Below are 18,503 nucleotides of genomic sequence, written 5' to 3'. Positions count from 1 at the left end.
AATCAGAGTTGGCAGAGAGGTTTGAACTTTGTCAGCACTGCCATTGCTCAGGAACTGCTGGGCATTGGTCAGCTAGCAGTGAGCAAATTTTCTTTTAGTAACTTTTCTTTGGTTTGTTTTCCTTTTTAAAAAATACTTACGAAGTTATCATTATCTCAACCCACAAGTTTTCTTACTTTTACCCTTCCAGTTCTCTCCCCCCTCCCGCTGGTGGCAGGGGGAGGAGCAAGCAGTGGGGCTTACCGGCCTATCAAGCTAAACCCACAACCTACGTCAAAAAATCTTGAGAACACATCAGCACCACTACCCATTCCTCTGTCAAAGAATTCTGAAAATGCAACTGAAAATTCAGTAAAATTATTTTCCCTGGAAAGATTATCTAAGTAAAATTAGCATAAGTAAGGTGCTATACTCATTATAGAGATATAGCAGAGAATGCAACTAATATCATGGTACAAGTTCTTTTAAAAGGGAGATGGAAAAGAGCAAACACACATTTCTGTTTTGGCTTAAAAAGCCATTGCTTTCTTTTTACTCAAGAGGGAGTACAAGAACATGAAAATAGTTCCAAGCCATGTGCATGCTGTCAATGCCTACTACATTGTTTTGTCTTTGAGCACTTTTCTCTTAAAAAAAAAAAAAAAGTATCCTGAAAGTCATGCTTCTTAGTATGTATGTCAAACAAGTAAGAAAGAAAATCCATCTGAATTCCACTATCAAGTGATAACAGCTTAGTTTGCAAAGCTTAGATTACAATATCTACCTGCATATGGCCTGCTCTAAGCTTACTGAGCAAGAAAACAACTATTCCTCTGTAAGTACTCCTATACTACAAGTCCAAATGAACTCAGCAGAACCTCATTCAGATGAGTTTGGGCTAACAATACTACAGTCTGAAAAAGATTCAAATGCACAGTGGCAATATTTCATTGTAATATTTGTTGCAAATTAATCTCTAGTTTTTAAGTAGATTGAGCAATGTGAAAATTGGTATTTTACCTCAACTTACAATTCAACAAGTAGTGTCGCAGTGTGAAAAACAAGTTGCTGCTTTTTGTACTGTCTGCAGCAGCTGACCCATAAAAAACCCAACACATTTCCATTTCCAATTTGATCCTGACAAATAATTGTCAGTAAACAACATTCCACTAAGATACTGAAGACAGCAAAACTTCACACTACCACAGACTTCAAATCTTCAAGATAAGCTTGTCATAAACACTAAGTCACATTTTGTAGTAGGAGGATGGCTCAGAGATGTCAGTTTGCGCCCAAGTTCTTCACAATAAAGATATAATGCTGGCAAAACTCAGGTCTGCTGAGTAGTAGACAATGAGGGAAGAGAGAGAAGTAAGCTACAAACAATGCAAGGACAATATAATATGATACAGTGCAAACAACACTTAATCCAAAAAGACTGCTTCAGAGCAAATACTGTGTCAGAGAGAAGAAAGACCTTGAAAGTGATAAGTTCTAAGCTATTGGCATGATTCTACCTGTTTCAGTGTGCTTCGAAAAACAAAGAGGAACCTAGATTCCAATTTTAACAGTAAGGCACCTGAGACAAAGTTTCATGCAGCCTTTCTGCCTGTAATTTATGTAGCCTGACTTATTTTCATAAGAAGTGTTAATTTGGGTCATATCTAGTTACTGAACTGTCCTACTTTATAATTATAATAAAACAAACAGAGACTATGGCAAGAACCCTGTTGTATGAAGCTCAAAAAAGCATATTTCCTTATATGCATTCTGTGGGGCTTATTATTTTTTTAATCTTCACAGTGCAAAATTATTTGCAGGTCAGAACATAAACACAGGATTATCCTACAGTCAAATCCTACATCATCTACAGCAGACAGATATTCCAAAGAGCCAAGCATGGTGTTGTCATTAGCAATATCATCCATTTATACAGGTCAGCTTTTTACCACAGCCATCGGAAATACCATCACATCAATTCAGATGGTAACACATACAAAAGTTTATTCTTGAACAGTTCTTCATGCAGTTCAATAAGTTGGAAGGGAAGCAAAAGCTTAACTGGTTCAGCATTGTACTGCAGTGTCTTCACTCAGTGGGGCAAGGGCACTGTTTAACCACCATACTATGGATCAGTTCTCCACTTCAGGTAAAGTAGGAAGTGTCCCTTTTCCAACATATTTGGGCAGATAAAGACACAAACAAATGAATCTCTGACCGCTCAGACAGAGTAAGCAGTTCTCAAAGCTCCTACAGCTGTTTTATTGCCTGCTTGCAGATAAAAAAACCCATGATCCTGTGCTCCATTTAATGGCAGGCTTCCAGCTGGAACTAGGATTTTTTTTTTTTTTTTCAGCCAGGGAGCAATTAGATTAACTAAGAACTGCAGGGGTGGGAATTATAATTCACGTTAGCATCAGTGATAGCATCTTGTCCAACAGAGTAGAAAGCTGATCAAAGAGTACATACAAAACTTTTAAATTATTTTTACAGTATTAAGATCATCAAGGAACTTCTGTCTGGAGTTGTAAAGCTGTGGCTTGTCTTGAGTGACTGACTTCTATCTGCATCAACACTTCTCCTAAGTTTCATAAATCACAGCCTGCACAGGTCCCCTGCACAAAAAAAATACAATGTTACCTTTAGCCCCCCATGGATTTACACACAACATGCAGCTCCATCCACTAGAGGAGTGAGCTGAATAGTGTAACACAACTTGGATACAGTAACCATCATGTTAACATCTTCATGAGTCTTGAACACAGAATGGTTACCTCCAGATCCAGGGAAGTAGGATATAAAGTCAGGTGCCAGCACAAAAAGTAGTTTTAATTTTCAGGGACAGTATTTTCAGGGAGAAATTTTTGCAAATTCAAGTTAGGAAGGAGGAAAAAAAAAAAAAAAAAAAAAAAAACAACAAAAAAAAAACACACCACCCACTCACCAAAAAAAACCAAAAACAAAACAAAACAAAAAAACAAAAAAACAAAAAAACAAAAAAAAAAAAAAAAAAAAAAAAAAAAAAAAAACAAAAACAAAACAAAACAAAACAAAAAAAAAAAAAAAAAAAAAAAAAAAAAAAAACAACACCAAAAAACACCAAAAAGCAGCAATCCTTGATCTCTCTTTATTAGTCTTTATTTTGTCCTCCTATTTACTATTTCAGCCAAATAAACTGAGATAAAAATATGCTTATGGGTGAAAAAACCTTATGGGTTTTATCACTCACTCATCTTGCTCATCTGATTAAACTGAGATGATTCTTCTTAAGCTGTCCTGTTCCCGTTAGCTTTTTCTTACAGAATGACTTGCTCCAAAGCAATCAAAGTGTATTTCCTTACATATCCATTCCATTTGTCTTTACATCTCTCCCCAATGCAATAATCCCAGGGTTCATACACTAAGGGAGAGCAAAAAAGTGGCCAACAGAACAGCTGTGTACTATCCAAAGAGAGCAATAGACACCCAATTAAGATTGCTTCCTTTCCTTCACAGGGAACATTGTGGATCACAGGGTACAGAATTCCCCATATTTAGCCAGCACCAAATACTCAAGTGATTTATAGAAACAACCATATCCAAGACACCTACATCTCTGTTAAAATGCACCCAAAACTGGCCAAGAAGCCAAAAACAAACAAAGAACAGAGCATATGATCAGTCTCATTTTCTTTGAGAAAGTGACCAAAAGAAGCCAAGAAACTATTCCACCCACTTTAATTCCTTGGAGTCTCGTAAATGCAACATAAATGAGAACAGAGCAGGAAAAGAAAAGCATTACACCAAAGTCACATCATTACAGGCACAAATTCAGCTGGCATCTTCTGCGCTACTATACATAAAGCTGAATGCAGGCCTTGTGAATATGCAGTTGTCCTTAACAGGAGGACTTTGATTTGCTGCAGACATTTGTTTGAAGGGGACTAGTTAAACATAGCTTTGTATTTACAGATAGCTGGTACAGTCAGCATAGTCGGTTCTAGTTAATAAGTAGAGATAGTGGTGCCTTTCTTCAATTGAAAAATAATTTTTTATTTCTAATTTTATAGCCTACATAAAACTAATACATCAGAACTGAATCTTAGTTCATTTCCTTTAAGAGAAGATTACATAAAGAATTGAAAGTCTGTCATATTAACTTCATTACCCACTCACTTTTATGATAAGTAACTTTCATCTCTGAAGATTGTTTTATGTAATAAGCATCAATTACAATTGCTAGCTGATACATTATAGCGCCCACCTTTACTCTGTTTAGCAGAGCTAGAACTTGATACATTTGAAGGAACAGGAATAATTGAATTGCAGTATGTGAGCTGCCTGCGTAACATTAAGAACTAGTTAATATGCTTCAACCAAAACGCTTCCAGAGAGGCAAAATTATCAATTACTTACTGAACAATTAAGGAAATTTTAGCAATGGAAACTCATATTGCTCTAAACAAATGACTTTTTTTTTTTTTATTTTAAGAAATTAATGCCTGAACTACTCTGCACTTTACACTTAGTATAATCTATCACCTCTATAAACACAATCCACAACTTATTTCATGCTGAAGTGAAAATTTATGGTAATTATTTGACAGTATTTTCTAAAGTGAGTTTAAAAATTCTCCAAAGTTTTGTAATTCCCTGAAGTGAATCAAAACTCTGTTGCCTCAAGTGACCTACAAATTACAAGATCAATTTTCTAAGAAAAAGCACAAGAACAAGAATTTTGAAAAGTGGCAACATATTTCATATCCAAGGACCATGAAGCAATATAATCTTATCTGTTATGAAAATATCACAAATTCAACCAGTTACTTCATTGTTTATTGAGTCACATAGTTTCAGTTTGGTTAACAAGAACAAAAGTATACTTGAGAATGTATTGTTTGAAAATAGCACAAGCATACTAAGTGCCAAATATCTGGAAGACACCTCACAAATGTTTCAGATATTTCTGCAACAAAAGCATTCCTGGAAAAGGAGGGAAGCAACTCCAGGCAAGCAGAATCTAACCCTCCCATCATCTGGTTCCAATTACAACATTCAAACCAGATCAGCAGAAACATCCCATGACCCAGAAATTGATAGGATACATGAGGACAGGGGATGGGACATGATACTGGCTGCTTTAAGAACTAGAGAGTAAGAAAGTTTTAAAAGTTAGATCAGCATTATTGTTGTGTCATTGAGTCTGACTGGTGTTTTATTACAGTTTAAATACACAACATCCATCAAACTCTGCACAAAGTAAGGTCAGTATTTTATTAAGGTAGAACAAGTATTTTATATGTTAAAAAATCACTACAAACTTTAAGTGGCAGGCTAGACAAAGAGAAGAATGAACCCAAATGTTCAAACTTATCTTAGAAATTACTAATCTCATTAGATAATGAAACAGGCCTCCTGAAACTCAGCCTCATAACAAGTTAGAAACTTTCACAGCGAGTATTTCCCTATGTCCTCAAAATAATCCTTTGATATAAATACATTTAACTAGGAATTAGGATCTGGATCTTCCCATGAATTTAACAAGCAGTTAAATCACATTCAAGGTTTCATAAGAATCCTTCTTTCCAAAGCTTTCTAGGGCACACCTTAGAAGGTGCTTGTGCCTCCCACACCCACAGAACAAATTTACTTTATGGTGACTGACTACACATACACTAACAAAAGTAAAGCGTAGAAGACTCACTTCAGTTCTATCTCTCAGCAGAAGCAAATCTCCTCAGACAAAAGGCCTAAATTTCCTATCTCCTTGAGACATGTACTTCAAATCCTAACCATATCCAAGCACTTTAAATGAAAAAGTCAACCAGTGAACTCTTCATCCAGTAACAGAGGCCCATCCATCCCATAAATTACATCGTGTTCTTATAAAGAACAGGGGTTCCCACATGTCCACAGCTTTATACTCTTAAGACACCACCAGAAGAATTGAGATATCTCCAATACAAAGTCACTAAAACATAAGAAACAAGTTCACAGACTTCCAGCAGTCTCCCAGAAGCTCCACAGGGCCTTAGTGCCAACTTCTGGGCATGGCCATGAACTAGACAGCACCTTCTGAAGTGAGAAATCTGTATTTCATGTGCTTTAAGTCATCATTTCAGCATTTTTTTACCAAAAGGCCTCTTTGGTTTCCTGCAAGATGACTTCTAGGGAAGTACTTCCATAAGGAAATTTCTTGAAACCCACATGAAAACCCTGACAAATTGAACAGAAACAGTCTAGAACAAAATCAAGGTCATAAGATTTCAAACCCTATGGTGTACTGAAAAGAAAACAAAGCAGCTACATCACTGTCCACATAAGCAGCTGGCAAAACACAGCCCTTGAGCCCAACTGTGTGTGTCTGCAAGGCTGATACAAACTGAACCTGCAACAGTCTGCCTGATATTCCCACATCCTTTCTCCCAACAGCACTGGTGCAACTATTGGATGGCAAAGCATTTAAGAAATTGCTCTAGATAAAAATTAACCTATACTGTTTTCTGAACAGGTACGTGACCTAAACAAGTCTGCTGCTACCAAAGACAGCCCAGAACAACAATAGCCGAGCACAGGGAAAGCAAAACTACAGCACTCCCAGCCTAAAAACACTGTGGCAAAATGATGCAAGTGTTCTAGGGTTCCTCAGCCATAATCTGACACCTGTTAAAGATTCCTCACTTTTTTTCAAGTTATGTGATGGCTACTACAAAACATTGGAAAGAATTCTAGATACTTGCAATGGTTTATCCAGAGGTCAAGGGAAAGAGCAACAGCAAAGTCAAGCACACCACCAAGGTTAACACAAGGTTAAAGCCTACTTTCATAGTTCAACAGACTAAAGTTACACCACAAAATAATTTTGGTAATACACACAGGTAAGAGTCAATAATACTGTTCCTGCTTCTACAAGTTCAATATGTGTGGCTCGTGCCCTCCCTCAGTCTCTCCTAATCACTGAGGGAACTTTGCTTTCTGAGGCTGACAGTGCTGAAGCGCTTTAACACAAAGTGCAAGGGTCATGTCTTCTTTCATATTCAATTTGTAAACATGAAGATCTGTAATTTAGCATATCAACAGAAGGCATTCATTTTGTTCCAGAATAATGAACAATCATTCTACATGCCACTAGCCTGTCAAAGCTATCCAGAGACTTGCACGGACTCAGAGGGAAGGCAGACAAACAGGTACTGTGGTACTATGGCTGATTTTCTACCATGAAAGGCTGAAACAGATGAGGAGGACATCTGTGGAGGAGCCTCCCACATCAGTTATCCATAATCAAAAGTCAAGTTACATTCATGGGAGATGCATTTGATATAGAACAAAGACACTCTCCCAACCCCCATCTCCCCAAAAATGTAAGAGTCAACATACAGCCTACAAGGATGAATTTTAATAATGCAGAATCAACAGCTCAGGTTCTTAACTAGTGCTATTCCACTAAGAACTCAGTGAAACATTTCAAGAACACATTTCAAGAAAGTGTGTCCTTTTTGCCTCTGTACATTTACATTTCAATATACACTATAGAAATTTTGGGAAGATTTAGATGTAAGCATGTTGACTTGGCATGATGAAGTAAATTCTTTGAGAAAAGTCTGAAGGTGTCTTCCTAAAGACATACTTGAAAAAATACAGGTTTTCCTCTAACAAAAAATATCTTTTTAATTGTTAAAAACTCTAGTCTTCCTTTAGAAACTGAGGATGTAAGATGTGCATTTTCTAGAAACAGCTAATTTGCATGGTCATTTTTACAGCCAGAAAGAATGACAATCAAGATCCACATCGCTTAAACCTAAAACTGCACCCAGACAATTTCACTGCTCTACAGGCAGGAAAGTTGTGTCAGAGAAATCTAAAAACAAATGGTATCTGCAAAGCAAAACAGTCATCAGGCTCACGGCACCCAACAATCTTATGGAATCTATAGAAGGGATGCAGACAGCATCTCTTCTATGCGCCAGGGCTCCGCCCAGCAGAAGCAGCCTTGTTGTTTTGCAGGCATCTCTTGTCACACCAAGACAAGTTCTGACGCTGATAGCTCAGGGAATTTATCCTGCTCAAACAACTATTTTTCCCTGTTAGTCACTCATAATAATACTGTGGTGAAAACTCACATGAACACCCTTAAATTCTTTCAAGTATTAGTACAGACAGAATGAACACAAGAGCCTTGTTTGAGTAACACTCCTATGAATTTTTTGACAAAGAAAACGTCTAAGCTTTCAAATAAAGCATTTTCAAGGCAGGCACTGCCTTCTTCCACAAGTCAGTGGAAGTGCCTAGGTGAATGAAGTTTCAGCAAAAGCTGAGTAGGAATACTGCAATACATCATCTTTCACATCTCATGCTAATAAAACAGCTTCTAACAATGCAGGATGCAGGAAATGAGTGCTCCAGCAGGTGCAAGCACGGTTACATCAAAGGCCACAGCACAAATGATGGAAGCACACAGGACTGAATGCAGGGCATTAACAAGGGACACCAAGAAGGAGGTACCACCAAGTTCTCCGTCTCCTCTTCACAAATACAGGCAAGTGTTCTCTCTCCCCACAGGCAGACTGCATCAATCACCAGCCAAATGGAACCTAATGAAATACGAGCACGTTGGATTTTGCATTTCAAAAAATTCCTTTTATTCCTCTAAAGAATCATGCAGCTGTGGCAAATTTTTTTAGTAAAATCTGACTTGGCAAAGTAAGTTACTTCATTCATTTTATGACTTTGCCATCTGTTTTACCACCTAATTAGAAATGTACAAGTATTTTTTTGTAGTATTCTTGCAAGAGCATTACTTTTATAGCCATATTTTGTTCTGGTAATGTGTCCTTCTGTTTATATTCTAGGCAGTGCAAATTTCTCCTCTTAAAAGCATGATTTTTCTGTTTTATTCAGGAAAAAATATTTATGCACAACTCATTGAATGAGACTGGTTTGCAAACACACAAAAACTTTTTGAATAGGTGATTCAAGAACACAAGTGGTTACAGACCTGTTGTTACATAGTAATACAGCACTCAAAACTAAAACACTCTTAGGTGGAACCCTCCCCATTTTTTAGATGCCATTTATCCTAAAACTGTTAGATATATGATTTGAAAAATTTATAGATTTAATCTAATAGACCTAAAAAGACCCGATCAGGAAATGAGTTGTCTTTTAGTTCAATATATGCTTGCCAGTCATACGATACATGATAGACTTTCATGGCTATTTCACATATTATGGACATTAAATTTGTAATGGCTAGAAACAGAGGGCATTCAGTTCATTAAATCAATATGAAATTATTAATATTCATGTCAATTCAACAATTTTCACATCAAGTGACAGTGCAAGGTGGTTTTCTTTATTTCCTGCTTAAAAGACTGATCACCCTATTCTTGCAGTACCACAGATGGTATTTTCAAATCAAACATTCCCAAACTTAAAAATTGCTTTTTGCTCCTGTTTCAATTCTTAAAGCTCTTAAAATGCACAAAGTAACTTGGAACTTTTAAATGACTTTACAAGAATATAAGTGTGTAAGTTCCAAATTTTAAGAGAACAGGCTATCTTTAAAAAGTTCTTTACAGAGCAATGTATGTTAAAAATCATAGATCAATTTCAGAACAACTGAGCAAGCATAACATTAATTTCTGACTATCTGGGGATAGTCAGAAATGAAGCAGCTATCAAAAACTTCCGATAAACAACCTAAAAATTTGTTTTTAAATCATACTCCAAAGGCAAAGACTCTTGGAAAAGGCACTGTTAAAGATGGTGTACAACTGCACACCAGTAGATAGGTCTGAAGTGTGTCTCCCTTCCTATGACCTGACACGAGATGCAAAAGCTAAAGGCATTCCATAAGTGGTCACAGACTAAACCCACTTTATTTTAAAGGCCAGTCTCGCCAGGGAAAAACTACTATAGAAGTCTGTCTACAGTGAAATCCAATATCTTTATCAACATTTAACCAATTTAATTCTACACATGTTGCAGTGCTAAAGAGTACCAAGTGTGAGCTGCTTTCCTTTCTATACACACAACCTTTGAAATTCCTGTGAGAAGTATGTGACCTAATAACTTTTCAATGTTGCATGGTTTTCTCCAGCCTAAGAAACCTTCACAGCCTCTGACTTATAAAAACATTTTCTTTTTAGCTGGTGACTTGCAAGCTTTCAATTCAGTGGCAGTACTTCTATTAGCATCAGTTCACCACAGAGTCAGAAGCGAATTTTACTGCATTTGTCCTTGAGGGGTTTATTTCTTCTACCTTAATGCACACGCAGTCAGAGTCCTGCATGAAGCCTGAAAAAGTTAGTGCTATTAAAACCCATTCCTGTTGTTCATAGATGACAGCATGACCAGTCTTATTTTCAGGAATGTAATTCCTGTTTTACAACAAACTATCTCCTGCAAACCCCACACCATCCAACTATGCCATTCTGACTGTGTTAGGTTTCAGTATTTTATCTTATTGTACTTCATTGTTCATACCACCTAAAAGAAATCCTAGTACTTGGCTACAAGATTGTTTCTGTTTCAGTTTTCCCTCAGAGAAACATCTTTTCCCCCACATTTGTAAAAAAAGTCGACTCTCCTAAAATGGTAGTAAAACTTATTAGAAGGATTACAATATAAAACTTCACTCCTCAAACAACAGACAGAAAATTCCCTCAAACTTTCCAAGCTACTCTTAAGATCACTAGGTCTTCAGACTGCTTTTACAATGCTCTTCAAAATACTCCAGTCTGAAGAAATTCACATGTTAAAAACATGGTCTCAGTTCTAACTCATGCATCTTGCAAAGAATATTTTTGTTAGTTTAATTCCTTCATCTATCTGCTTTGACTGAAAGAGCTATAAAATTCAACCTTTGCAAGACAACAAATACAACAGATACAGCTTAACTTTCACCTAATTTTTAGAAAAAGATGCTCTTCTACTAAAGTTCAACATGTACTAAACAAAGTTACCTAAAAAGAAACAACTATCTCACTGAGATCCAATGAAAAACATTAAAGAGGCAGGACAGTGAAGAAGTTTCTCACAAATCAGGACCTCCTACAGTTTCAGAATGATTCCAAATCGAAACATTTCATATCTCACTCTGGTTCTTGGGCAAAGAAGAGGTGAGAAATCCCAGCATTTTTGTAAGTGGCTGCATTATACAATCTTTAAGTGGAATTGTAACTCTAAGCTCACCAGTAAACTAATAACTACATGCCCAAAATTAGTGATCAACAGGGAGACAGTTGCACGGGTGGACACATACAGGCTTTCCTAAAATATTCTGTGGATCAGCTACTGGCCTCTTCGACACCATCAATCTATAAATTATAACCTCCCACACTCCCAACACAAGAAAAACCAGTTGGCAATGCCTGCAATGGGATTTCTTAACAAAGCACAGAGGCATTTAGGATGTGGAATATATATATAGGTCAAAAGTGAGTATTTCCCCCTAAGAGCAGAGGCACAAGGGTAAAAAGTTGAAATCATGACTTAAGATCCAAGTTATTATCAAAACAATATGTGAGAAATAGGACAGAGACATATCTTGAATTAAGATTTAGAATTTAACTCCTCTAAGTCCAAATGGCAGCAACAGCTCCTGCTTAATTGTTATCATAAAACCACACTTGAGACAAGCTCTTTGCAGAAAGAATGCTGCACCTGGAAGAACAATTGGTTAGCTCTCTTTGATATTTCTGAAACAAACGCATCTATATTTTAGTTATTTTTTCTAAAGCAGTCCTTTATGTTTCACTATACATTAAAACAAAATGAGTACTGATGCAAACCAAATTAATAATTCGGATGAGCAGCCTTTTTATTCTTTATCAGTACCTGAAGTTTTCATTATTTTTCTTATCACAGTCTTCATTAAACTGGGAAAAACAATTAAGTTTTTCCCTGAAATGTGTGCATTTCATACATCTCAAATTAGCGGGTCTCTTCCTACAGGGTACTCTGAGATGTTGCAGAATACCTGAAATTAATTATGAATGTTACCTTTAGCTATATTTTCTTCCTTACAATACTAACCATTTAGTAACATTTTAGATGGCAAACTTGCTGAACTGAAAGCAGTTTCTGATATTTAGTCTATTGCATCTGCTCCCTAAATTCCGAGTGACAACAATGGACTGTATAGAGAAGGAGTCCAGAGTGCAGTGTTTTCTTTCTAGGTCAAGTTTTCCTGGTTTATTATATACTTTACTTCCACTGAATATAAAGCCTGGAACCTCACAGACATCGGGTCTAATCAGCAGCAGACAAAAAATCTGGACCAGTAAAGCAAGATGCTTTAATAAATCACACTCATACAGTCCCATGCTGTATTATTGACTTTAACATGTAAACTACATCAATGTAAAATAAACTTCATATTCATTTTCAAATCAGTGACAACTTTAAAAATGCAAAGTTCTTAAAAATCAGAGAATTCAAGTTGTAATAAAGTGCATTGAGCTACCAGTCATGACTCTACTGGACCACTCACCAAACCATTGCAATGAACCCTTAATTTGGACAATATAAATTTTGACCTTACAAAAATTAGTTCTTACAACTGTGAAGCGTTATTTCTTAAAATAAAAGTGTTCTGACGATTGGAATGGAACTTATTTGCATGTTACACTACATAGGCGAAATTAATTCAGGTGTTCAAGTGTGCAAGAACTTTATGATTTAATGGTGTCATCCCAAAACAGCTCTTCCACACAAGGGTCACCTGGATTTAGTGACCGGATTCACTGGTTTTGTTTACTTTGATCTCCAAGGGTAACAGTGATGGATGGTCAATGATGAGCTGCCACCAGCCTTGCTTTGAGTAGGGCCTTCGGGTCCATCTACTCAAACACCTCCCATTGTGTGAGCTCACCCATCAAGTGTGGGTGTTGTGACTGACATAGCGTGCCTCCAGACCTCTGTCACATTAACATTGTTTTCCTGTCTGTATAATTTCTTTTATTTTGAGGTCTGAAATAAATCCCACAGGGCAAGGTGTTGCTGGTATGAATTACTTCCGTGTTAAATGCCTTGTCAGGACACAACACAGCTATACCCAACAGAAGTACAGTGCTACATCTTGAAATGACAGAGTTCCTTTACACCGTCTGACAGGCTGGAATGGGAGTACTAGCAAAGAGAAGGACTTTACCATATATAGTTGGCTTTTTATTTTCTTCACAGAAGTTTCATTTTTGCAAGACTTCCATGTTTACTGCAATCTCCTTCATGTTGACAGAAACATTTCTGCCTGTCTGTATGTGGGTGCTATAAGTAGAGCCTTCTCAGACACTCAGAAACAAGGATCAGAGTTAAAGATCAAGTCGTACAGTAGTACAGAAGGCTATTAAATTAGTATTTCAGAGAGCAAAATGAAACAGGTACCAAGGCCTGGATGCATGGCTGATCCCTGCTGTCCACCTACTAAGCACAGGTGTAAAGCACATTCATAAATAGCATTTTCCATAATTTGCAGAAATATTTGCTTGGTCATACAGTATATTTACATGCCAACTTTTAATGAAACCTGGTGAGCCACTGCACCAGCCAGTGCAGTCTGTGCACTGTCCAGTGCACACACTCTTGCATCAAATGATGTAGTAAACATACTTTTATGGAGAAAAATACAATGCATTATACATATATACAATGCATGAACTTTACTGGTAGGTGTTCAATGTACATTATTATTACTTCAACTAAGGAGCTAATATCACAAAATAAGCATCATCAATTCCACTAAAGGAACAATTGCAGAGTTACTACGCAACCAACTCTGCATCTCCTGTTTGTTCTACTTTCTCTTTGCATTCCTGGCTCCTCTCTGTTATAAACTGATTACAGCACAGGTTACTTTGACTTCTCTATAGTAACTGTCTACATCATCTAACATCTTCAACACACCTTTCTCCATTATTCCTCCTCTGTGCAAAGCCTGGACACTTCAGTGTTGGCAATCTATTATCCCAGAGGGAATTCTGACAGAGGCAAACCAAATCTAAAGAAAAAATGATCAGCAAATACAGAGCCCCTCTGTGGGCAAAGGCAATGAATTCTCTCATTGGTTCATTCTAAGGTAGCATTACTTAACCTATACAACATTTCTTTCCAACTTCTTCCTAACTTTCAATCCAAAACTGGGTCTTTCTCTGTGGCAATTTCAGATTTTTTTTCCTGATGTAAAAGAGTCCCTAAGGCTCCAGACTATATGCCTAACCTGATGGTTATGGGCTGCACAACTACCAAAGAGATTCAACAAGCAGCTGTAACCATAAAAAATAAATTCTCGGGCTTTAGGTGCCGACTCTGACTCACAATATTTAAGAAAACACGATGAGTAGCAAAACAGGATTTAATAATCCCCTGGTCTGCAAGTTACATTTGCTATAAAGTGACTTTAAGTTATTTATATCCACAAGGACCATAACCAATTTCAGATTCTGCAGACAGTATGCCTTAAAAATAAGTTTTTATAACTATCCTGAGAGCTGATTTGAAGTACTGTAACGGACTAATAAAATATAACAATTTCTTCCCTACTTAGCAATTTATAAAATGTAAAATATTTTGCAAAACACTTAGTGGACGTACATAATATTATTTGTTCTATTTACTTGGTTCCTCACATAAATTCTTTTAAGGGTAGAAAGGCAGCTTAACACAATTGTCCTGTAATTGTGTGTTTGAGGCAGGCAGGCTACAGTATGTTCAAAAGAATGCTGTCACTAGCCTACCAAACTACCTTGTTCACATAAAATAGATTTCAATTTAGATGCAAAGTAATTTCAATAGCTTGGAGCCATTAGAAGTTTACTGGGAGCTGGCTATAAGCACTCTCAAGGGGGTGGGGAGTTCCCTGTCTAAAAGATGTTATCAGCCACTGCTTCCCAGGACCACTATATCCTACAGCACTCACTAGCATAGCAAAACAACCAAATCTAATTACAAAGTTAAAAGATTTTTCTCATGCAATAATTTCTTCTTTAGTTGTAAAACTACAGCAAAAATAATGCTGTTGTCAGTTGGCTGAAATGCAGTGCCTAAACAACTTTTTACATAAGACATTGTATCTACAGCATCCTTTGATATTGGAGACTGCCATTTATCAGTTTCTAAGACAGCAGCATCTTCTGACCCAGCAATTATCTTCTTCCAAGTCAGATACATTTGAAATTTAACAGAAGCAAAACCACTTCTTAGATGGAACACCTCTGTTTCAAGGTAATCACTCAGAAAAAGTAGATACAGGGACGTCAGTGCATGACTTGGTAACTGAGGTTAAGAACACAACTGCTCTTATGGAAACTGGAAGTCAGTCTGAATACATGGACCACTGCAAGGTCTCCAACCACACTTATTTAACAGTCCTGTGCTCCTCCTTGGTTGCCTTTACCCAGCACTGCCTTATCCTCACAGCCACATCTCTCCCTGCCCCGCTTCCCCACACCCACCCCTTCCCCTCAACAGCCTGTAACTATTTCTATGGGTTATTTATCTAAAGACTGTGTGACCACAGGTGACAGAGATTACAAAGAACGCACAGCTAAGACACATTCTAGTTTTCACTTTCATGGCTAAAGATTCTCTCCTTAAGGTCAAAAAAAAAAAAAAAAAAAAAAAAAAAAAAAAAAAAAAAAAAAGCATTATTACAGCACTATCAAAGAACGCACTACACAAAATACTACACCTTAGAATGTTTGAATATTTGTAATCTTTCTGTTCCTCAAATTCAAAAGATCACCAAAAAGCAAAGACTGAGATCAAGTAATTTGCAATAGTGAAGGAGTACATCCACTAACCAGCATCACAGCTTATTTAACCTCACAGCTGACCTCTCATGCAGTGGACTGAAGGCTTTTTTTGATCTTTTTGTGCAACACTACGTCATATTCTCCTATTTCTACAGAAAAGACTCGGACTATCTATCCCTAAAATTTCTGCATTTTGGAGGCTCCCACGAAAAATGCTTGACAAACTGTCACACAAGCACAGGCAGAAGGATTTAAATCTACATCAGAGACTGACATATCAAACAGTTGTTCTTCGTTCTATTAAGAATGCTCACAGTTTCCCAGGACTTAAATGTGGCAGTACATGCTATCAGATTAATAAGTCAGCTGAAAATAAGAGGATTTTTAATTAAGAATCCAGTTATAATCACTATTAATTATCCTGAAAACTAAAAGAAGAGCAGTATCTTCTCCCAGTCCAGACCCTCTCTCAGGAGCTCCTCTCTTTCCAGTTTAACTTTCAGTGGAAAAGACAATGAACAACTGATAGGTTATGGAGAGATCAGAACATAAAACTATCTCTATTCACTGAAATGCCAGCAGAGGCACCTATCGCTTCCACTTGTGGAAGTGTCATGTCTTGCAGTGCAGAATGCAAGTCTCTTTCCAATAAGAACTGGAGATGCAAGCGTGAAACAAAACATTAGGGTCATTTTGAATCTGAAAAAAACCCAAAACATTTTGGCAATCTTTCTGCCAGGAGGGTTTAGGGATGCTACAAAACACACACACAGATCGCTCTCCAGATGACTCTTGGGATGGGTATGGCCCACTTAACATTTTCATTTTAAAGACTCAATTAAGGGGAAGGAGCTGAAGCTATTAACTTCCATTTAAAAGAAACCCAAAAGCAAACACCAAATCGCTTACTTAACCAAACAGGTAAGCGTCGAAGGTTCTTTTATTTGGGGAACTTAATAGCACACCTCGTATTTCTCCCTTGTGTCACGAGCAGACACAAGCTCTAGTTACCAGCAACTACAGAAAAGCCCAGCATTCGAAAGCGGGCAGCAATTAAATGTTACAGAAACCCTGTTCTTACTCAGCCTGGAACCGCAGCGCCCGCATACACGCACAGGGAGGGTCTCCGGCACCGGCCGGGGCAGGAATCGCGGCCGGGTGAGCGCCCCGAACCCCTTGCCCGGCCAGCCCCGGGGCGCGGCCCCTTTGTTCGGGGCGCAGCCTCGGCCGGGCCCGCCCTCCGCAGGTACGGGCACCGCCCGCCGCCGCCCCGCGGCCCCGGGGACCCGCCGCCCCCGCCGCAACAGGCGCCCGGCCCCGCCACGGCCCCTCCCCGGGGCTCCCCGGGCCCGGGAGGGCTGCGGCCGGAGGTCGCCAAGGTCGACGCCCGTAACCTTCAGGGAGCGGCCACCGGGTCCCCGCAGGACGTTCGGGGCGCCGCCCGCCCCCGCACCCCGGGGTGGGGCCGCCCAGCGCGCTCCGCCGGCCGCACCGCGACACCGATCCCCGGGCGGCGCCGAGCGGCGGGCGCGGAGCCGCCGTAAGCCCCCGCCCGCCCGGCAGCCTCCCCCCACGCGCCGGAGAGCTCCCTCGGCGCGGGCGGAGCCGGCTCCCCGCCTTCCCCCGGCCCTGTCCCTGTCCCTGTCCCCGGCGGCGGCTCCCCCCGCCCCGGCCCGGCCCGGCCCGCGCGCTGTCCCCGGGCTCACCTGCGGCGGCGGTGCCGGCGGCGCGCGCTCCGCTGCTGGCCCGAGGAGCGCGCGGGGAGGGGCGGGGCGGGGCGCGGCGCGCGAGGTGAGGCCCAGGCACCGCCCCCGCGCGCACGGCCGGCGGCGCGCGCGGCCCGGGGCGGAGGGCGGGCCCGGCCGGGGCGGGGCGGGGCGGGGCGGGGGGAGCCGCCGCAGGGGCCGCAGCGTCGTCACCGGGCGCGGCCCCGCCGCCCCCGCTCCGCGGGCGGGGCGCGCTGTCAGGCGCCGGGGCGCAGGCGCAGTGCCGGCCGAGGCGGAGCGGAGCGGGGGCGCGGCCGGGCCCGGTCCCGGAAGGGGGCGGCTGCTTCCGCCTGAGGCGCGGGCGGGGCCGGGCGGGGGCGGGTAACGGGCGGGGCGGAGCCGGCGCCTCCCCGGGCCGCTCGTTCCCGTGTGGGGCCGTGTCCCGCTTGTCCCACCGTAACTCCGAGCCTCGAATGGCACCTGCTGGCCCTTTCCTGCTTCTCCTCCTTTGTTTCGGCCGACACTCTTAAGGGAGATAGTGAGAAAACATTGTAGCTCGATGTCTGTCCCTCCTTCCCCCCAGCTAATCCCCCATCTGGAGAGTAGAGGAGGCGTGTCCTGCCATGGTAAGGAGATAAATTCCCGACATCTGTCGCTAGGTTTAAAAACAAAATTATTTTTAGTGGAGCTTTCCTCAGAGCACAAGAAAAAGCTTTCTGAGTTAAAGGAAAATGATGACTGGCAGAGGGGAACATGAAGCAGTGAGCCTCTTAAGAGTTTTGGGGTTTTTTTCTATGATAATGGACCACTCCATGCATGGAGGATTTTACAGATGCCAAACAGAACAGGGAGATAGGAGAGTACGAAAGTTTCCATGTTAATTACAATAATTCAAACAACAATTACAAGAGTACCTCAATAACGGTATCTTTTACTATTAAATTGTGGATATAAAGGGGAGCTTTGTGCAAACACAACATGATTTAAGCTCATTATGTAAGTGATGTAATGAAACCTAAGCGTAATATGTTTATATCAACACTGACTGCTCAGTGTGCGTCTTTGTTTTTCATACTGCAACCATTCA

General features: G+C 40.1%; 1 protein-coding gene across 3 annotated transcripts in view; it reads right to left on the bottom strand.

Annotated features, from left to right (window-relative positions):
- The window catches only part of RALA (RAS like proto-oncogene A), a 30,182-nt gene extending 12,737 nt beyond the window's left edge, over positions 1 to 17,445 (bottom strand). The window contains exons 1-2 of one of the 3 annotated variants that reach the window (XM_083884581.1): positions 17,417 to 17,444; positions 8,461 to 8,549 (exon numbers count right to left, since the gene is read on the bottom strand). The gene's annotated coding sequence lies outside the window, so the exon portion shown is untranslated. Of the gene's footprint in view, positions 1 to 8,460; positions 8,550 to 17,414 lie in introns of all 3 variants that reach the window. The other 2 variants (XM_083884582.1, XM_083884583.1) reach the window with 2 other exon arrangements.
- Positions 17,446 to 18,503: the final 1,058 nt, after the last annotated feature.

The sequence above is a fragment of the Zosterops lateralis genome (genome assembly GCF_965231275.1).
Source record: "Zosterops lateralis genome assembly, chromosome: 1".
Classification (NCBI taxonomy): Eukaryota; Metazoa; Chordata; class Aves; order Passeriformes; family Zosteropidae; genus Zosterops; species Zosterops lateralis.
This window is presented reverse-complemented; position numbering and strand designations above follow the sequence as displayed.